The sequence below is a fragment of the Arachis stenosperma genome, chromosome 2 (assembly GCF_014773155.1).
Source record: "Arachis stenosperma cultivar V10309 chromosome 2, arast.V10309.gnm1.PFL2, whole genome shotgun sequence".
NCBI classification, from domain to species: Eukaryota; Viridiplantae; Streptophyta; class Magnoliopsida; order Fabales; family Fabaceae; genus Arachis; species Arachis stenosperma.
Genome location: NC_080378.1, coordinates 86,209,654 through 86,216,533, shown reverse-complemented (window position 1 = coordinate 86,216,533; position 6,880 = coordinate 86,209,654). Strand labels below are relative to the sequence as shown.

At 41.4% G+C, this 6,880-nt stretch overlaps 1 non-coding gene across 1 annotated transcript; it reads left to right on the top strand.

Annotated features, from left to right (window-relative positions):
• The first annotated feature begins 4,199 nt into the window (after positions 1–4,199).
• Positions 4,200–4,307, top strand: LOC130965028 (small nucleolar RNA R71). The gene has a single exon (XR_009081087.1). It is a non-coding gene; the product is annotated as a small nucleolar RNA R71 (small nucleolar RNA).
• Positions 4,308–6,880: the final 2,573 nt, after the last annotated feature.

The following is a 6,880-nucleotide window of genomic DNA, read 5'->3' as shown; positions in this document are numbered from 1 at the left end:
GAATTTGGTAATCTCTGTAGCAGATAGATCCATATTTTGCTGTGGTTGATGATGCATTTGTCTGTTTAAGTCATCGAACACAGTCACCCCTTCGATGTTTATTACTTCTTTTTCTGGGATTGCATTCTGTGATTTCTCAATTGAGTGTTGGTTGTTGACTCCGTTGTCATTGAAATCTGAAATTCCTTGGGTAGTTGTTGTTGCTTTGAGTAACCCATCTGAGAAGTGATCCACTGCTTTTCTTGTTTCTGGAGTGAGTCCTTCATAGAAAGCTCGGAAGCCCACTTTATCAGTTGCTTTCTTGTATCTTTCCCAGGCTTTAAAGAGCGGTTCTTCATCTCCTTGTATGAATAGATGTTCTTCCTTTTTCAGCTGGATGATCTGTCTAGACGGGGTGAATTTGGCCAGAAATTTGGTAACTAAATCATCCCAACTAGTGATACTTCCTTGGGGAAAACTTTCAAACCATTGTGTAGCTTTACCCTTTAATGAGAAGGGAAATAGCAGAATCTTGTAAGTGTCTTGATCTGAACCGTCGGTTCTGACTGCATTACAGGTCTTTAGGAAAGTGGTTATGTGCTGCTGAGGATCTTCCGATGGACTTCCATCAAAAGAGCAATTGTTCTTGATGAGTGTAATGAGGGGTGGCTTCATTTCATTTGTCTGTAGGGACTTGATTTCCTGTGATATGCAACCAATCAGGATGACCAAACAACAACATACTTGAGAAGTAGGTATAGTTTACTTGAGATAATTTGTTAGTGAGTTAATAGAGGCAATTTCTCAAACAGTTAGCGTGTTAGTAAGAGTTAGAATAACAGAAAGGAAAAAAAATGCTTAATCTAGACCTCCACTTCACTTAATCATTGTCAATCTATTTCAATCCCCGGCAACGGCGCCAAAAACTTAATGTGTGGAAAACGATCCAACACAAAACTCACCGGCAAGTGTACCAGGTCGCATCAAGTAATAATAACTCACATGAGTGAGGTCGATCCCACAGGGATTGAAGGATTGAGCAATTTTAGTTTAGTGGGTGGTTTAGTCAAGCGAATCAAGTTTTGGTTGAGTGATTTGTGTTTATCAGAAATTAAATGACAGTAAATGTAAAGGGGGAAGGGAGAAATGCAGTAAAATAAAGAACAGAAGAGTAAAAGTGCAGAAACTTAAAGAGCAAGAAAGTAAATGACTGAAACTTAAAGTGCAAGAAACTTAAATTGCAGTAACTTAAATGGCAAGAAAGATAAATTGCTGAATGTAAAGGGGAATTGAGGAATGGGATTGCAGGATCTAAACAAGAAGAAGTAAATTGCAGTAAGGAAGGTAGCAGAAATGAATTGGATGCAAACAGGAAATTTAAACAGCAAGGAAATTAAAGTGCAGTAAAGGTTCACAGAGGAACCAAAAGTGATCTCAGGATCCCAAGGGCTTAGGTAGCAGAGCCTAAAACCCAATTTCCTTCCCAGATCTGAAGTTACTGAGCAATTGACAGAAAATTAAAAGAGAAAGCAGTAGAAGAACAGAATTTGGATTGAATTATGCAGAAAATATAATGCAAAGAGTTTGAATGGGAATTGGGACAGAATTTCCCCAATTTCACACACCCAATACTCAGAAAACAGAAGAGAAGAATTGCCCAAGGGAATTGAGGAAGGAGATCAAGCAATTCTCCTTTGATCCTCTTGGTGCTCGGACAAATCTCTCAAGAAAGCTCAAAAGAAGTTCAAAAATTCAGAATGAAAACCAAAATTGCAAAGCTCAAAAGTAAAGGTAGCTAAAAGTCCTAGTTACATCAAACTAAGTCCTATTTATACACTTTCTATTCTTGGATGATGGGATTTGGATGGGCTTTTGGATTGGTGAATAAATGAATTCAAATCAATTTTTAATTTGAATTTTGGCCCAAAAACCACTCCCAGGAGGCTGCCCTGCCCTTGTGGAGGGCAGGGCAGAAAATTGATGCTTGGTGCTTGGAGTTGGTGCGGCCATGTGCGATTCTGGTGCGAGTTGGTGCGTGTCTGGCATGAGCTTGGTGCGCCAGAGGCTGCCCTGCCCGCGCCAAGGGCAGGGCGGGAAAGCTGCTGCGCCAGAACGTGATGCGTGCTTGCGCTTGGTGCTGCCAGAATTGAGAAGCGCGCATGCGCGTGCTGCACGTTGATGCGTGGGACGGCCAGATTTGAGGAGCGCGCGTGCGCGCGAAGCACGTTGACGCGTGGATGCTCCCTGCCCGCGCCAAGGGCAGGGCAGGAATGGTTTGGTGTGCCAGGAAGCAGAGTTGGTGCGCCAAGGTCTTGTGTGTGATGCGCCAATTTCAAATGCTGCCCTGCCCGCGCCAAGGGCAGGGCAAGGTTCCCAATCTCATGGCCCGTGTTCGAATCTGGTGGCTTGCAAACACGCTACTTTTTCTTTTGATTTCTTGGCACGCTATTTGGTCTCAAGGCTTGGCTTCCTCATGGTTCTTGGTTCGAACCTTGTGGCTTGCATGGGAGCTATTTTTCCTTGGATTTCTTTCTCATGGAGCCCGATCCTGCTCTCCACAAGGGCAGGGCAGGGTTGCCTTTGCTTGCTTGGTCACTTGATGCTGCCCTCCTAGAGGGCATTCTGCCCTTGTGGAGGGCAAGGTTGCTTCCCCATTATAATGCGGCACGCCTCCTCTTGATTCGGCCACGCTTTTCTTTCTTTGGCTACACTTTTTATGCCACGCTTTCCATTTTCTTTTCTTTTCTTCACCTAAAATAAACCAAACAACCACTCAAAGCATCACTAAATTCAAGAGGCTTATAAATCAATTAAAATGCAATTAAAGTTAGCTTAAACCTCATGACTTATCATTATTTTCATGGTGGTTGCTTGATTTAGAGAAGTTGTGCATTTTCACTCCAAATCACTAACTTAGGATGCAAGAAAGTGCATAAATGCTAACAAAACAAGTGAAATTAGCTTGAAAAATGGGTATATGATGACTTGTCATCACCTAGCTTCTCCATTACAGAGAGAGGCATGAGGTTTACACTTGACCTTAAGTCACACAGAGCCTTCTTGAAGGTCATGGTGCCTATGGTACAAGGTATTGAAAACTTCCCAAGATCTTGTCTCTTTTGAGGTAATTTCTGCCTAGACAAGTCATCCAGTTCTTTGGTGAGCAAAGGAGGTTCATTCTCCCAAGTCTCATTTCCGAATAACTTGTAATTTAGCTTCATGATTGCTCCAAGGTATTTAGCAACTTGCTCTTCAGTGACATACTCATCCTCTTCAGAGAAAGAATACTCATCAGAGCTCATGAAGGGCAGAAGTAAGTCCAATGGAATCTCTATGGTCTCATTTTGAGCCTCAGATTCCCATGGTTCCTCATTTGGGAACTCAGTGGAGGCCAGTGCACGCCCATTGAGGTCTTCCTCAGTGGCGTTCACTTCCTCTCCTTCCTCTCCAAATTCGGCCATGTTGATGGCCTTGCACTCTCCTTTTGGATTTTCTTCTGTATTGCTTGGAAGAGTACTTGGAGGGAGTTCAGTAACTTTCTTGCTCAGCTGTCCCACTTGTGCCTCCAAATTCCTAATGGAGGACCTTGTTTCAGTCATGAAACTTTGAGTGGTCTTGATCAGATCAGAGACCATGGTTGCTAAGTCAGATGGGTTCTGCTTAGAATTCTCTGTCTGTTGCTGAGAAGATGATGGAAAAGGCTTGCCATTGCTAAACCTGTTTCTTCCACCATTATTGTTGTTGAAACCTTGTTGAGGTCTCTCTTGATTCTTCCATGAGAAATTTGGGTGATTTCTCCATGAAGAATTATAGGTGTTTCCATAGGGTTCTCCTAGGTAATTCACCTCTTCCATTGAAGGGTTCTCAGGATCATAGGCTTCTTCTTCAGATGAAGCATCCTTAGTACTGCTTGGTGCATTTTGCATTCCAGACAGACTTTGAGAAATCAGATTGACTTGTTGAGTCAATATTTTATTCTGAGCCAGAATGGCATTCAGAGTATCAATCTCAAGAACTCCTTTCTTCTGATTTGTCCCATTGTTCACAGGATTTCTTTCAGAAGTGTATATGAATTGGTTATTTGCAACCATTTCAATTAGTTCTTGAGCTTCTGTAGGCGTCTTCTTCAGATGAAGAGATCCTCCAGCAGAGCTATCCAAAGACATCTTGGATAGTTCAGAGAGACCATCATAGAAAATACCTATGATGCTCCATTCAGAAAGCATATCAGATGGACACTTTCTGATCAATTGTTTGTATCTTTCCCAAGCTTCATAGAGGGATTCTCCATCCTTCTGTCTGAAGGTTTGGACTTCCACTCTAAGCTTACTCAATTTTTGAGGTGGAAAGAACTTTACCAAGAAGGCATTGACTAGCTTTTCCCATGAGTCCAGGCTTTCTTTAGGTTGTGAGTCCAACCATATTCTAGCTCTGTCTCTTACAGCAAAAGGGAATAGCATAAGTCTGTAGACCTCAGGGTCAACCCCATTAGTCTTGACAGTGTCACAGATTTGCAAGAATTCAGCTAAAAACTGATGAGGATCTTCCAATGGAAGTCCATGGAACTTGCAATTCTGTTGCTTTAGAGAAACTAATTGAGGCTTAAGCTCAAAGTTGTTTGCTCCAATGGCAGGGATAGAGATGCTTCTCCCATAGAAGTCGGGAGTAGGTGCAGTAAAGTCACCCAGCACCTTCCTTGCATTGTTTGCATTGTTGTTGCTTTCGGCTGCCATGTCTTCTTCTTCTTTGAAGATTTCTGTTAGGTCCTCTACAGAGAGTTGTGCTTTCGCTTCAAGGTCCTTTCAGGTTCAGGGTCAGCTTCAACAAGAATGTGCCTTTGTCTTTGCTCCTGCTCATATGAAAGAGAAGAGAACAAGAAAATATGGAATCTTCTATGTCACAGTATAGAGATTCCTTGAGGTGTCAGAGGAACAGAAAAATAGAAGAAAGAGGTAGAAGAATTCGAACTTAATCAGATAGAGTTCGAATTGTTAATTGATTTTCGAAAACCAAAAGTGGGAAAGAAATCAAGTAATTTTTTTGAAAAAGATTTTGAAATTAGAGTTTAAAAAGATATGATTGAAAACTATTTTTTTTTTGACAAAGATGTGATTAAAAAGATATGATTGAAAAGATATGATTTGAGAACAATTTTAAAAAGATTTGATTTTAAAAATTAATGACTTGCCTAACAAGAAAAGATATGATTCAAACATTAAACCTCTCTCAACAGAAAAGGCAACATACTTGAAATGTTGAATCAAATCATTAATTGTTAGCAAGTATCTTTGAAAAAGGAAAGAAATTGATTTTGAAAACATTTGATTGAAAAGATATGATTTGAAAAAGATTTGATTTTGAAAAACTTTGAAAACTTGAAAAAAAAATGATTTGAAAACAAAATCCTCCCCCTTGTGCCATCCTGGCGTTAAACGCCCAGAATGGTGCACATTCTGGCGTTTAACGCCCAATGCACTACCTTTTTGGGCGTTAAACGCCCAACCAGGCACCCTGGCTGGCGTTTAAATGCCAGTCTGTCCTTCTTCACTGGGCGTTTTGAACGCCCAGCTTTTTCTGTGTAATTCCTCTGCTGCATGTTCTGAATCTTCAGTTCCCTGTACTATTGACTTGAAACCAAGATCAAATAAACAATGCATGCAAGACACCAAACTTAAATTTAGACACTAGACTCAAACAAGAAACATAAAATCTTTTTTGGTTTTTATGGTTTTGTAATTTTTTTGTGCTTTTTCGAAAATTATATGAAAATAGAAAATAAAGGTTTCAGAATTCTTAATTTGAATTCCAGGAATCATTGCAATGCTAGTCTAAGACTCCGGTCCAGGAATTAGACATGGCTTCACAGCCAGCCAAGCTTTCAAAGAAAGCTTTGGTCCAAAACACTAGACATGGCCAATGGCCAGCCAAGCCTTAGCAGATCATTGCTCCAATAGCAAGATTGATAGAAATCAACAAGCTCTTGTGATGATAGGTTGAAACCTCGGTCCAATAAGATTAGACATGGCTTCACAGCCAGCCAGATTTCAACAGATCATCATGAAACACTAGAACTCATTCTTAAGAACTCTGAAGAAAAATACCTAATCTAAGCAACAAGATGAACCGTCAGTTGTCCATACTCGAAACAATCCCCGGAAACGGCGCCAAAAACTTGGTGTGTGAAATTGTGATCACTACTTTTCACAACTCAAATAATCCCTAGTAATGGCCCCAAAGACTTGGTGCTCAGTACCATGGCATAAACACAACTTTGCACAACTAACCAGCAAGTGCACTGGGTCGTCCAAGTAATAAACCTTACGCGAGTAAGGGTCGATCCCACGGAGATTGTTGGTATGAAGCAAGCTATGGTCACCTTGTAAATCTTAGTCAGGCAGACTCAAATGGGTATGGATGATATATGACTAAAACATAGAGATAAAGATAGAGATACTTATGTATATCATTGGTGAGAGCTTCAGATAAGCGTATGAAGATGCTTTCCCTTCCGTCTCTCTGCTTTCCTACTGTCTTCATCCAATCCTTCCTACTCCTTTCCATGGCAAGCTTATGCAACGGTTTCACCGTTGTCAGTGGCTACCTCCCATCCTCTCAGTGGAAATGTTCAACGCACCCTGTCACGGCACGGCTATCCATCTGTCGGTTCTCGATCAGGCCGGAATAAAATCCATTGATTCTTTTGCGTCTGTCACTAACGCCCCGCCTTCAGGAGTTTGAAGCACGTCACAGTCATTCAATCATTGAATCCTACTCAGAATACCACAGACAATGTTAGACCTTCCAGATTCTCTTGAATGCCGCCATCAGTTCTTGCCTATACCACGAAGACTCTGATCTCACGGAATGGCTGGCTCGGTTGTCAGGCGAGCACTCGGTTGTC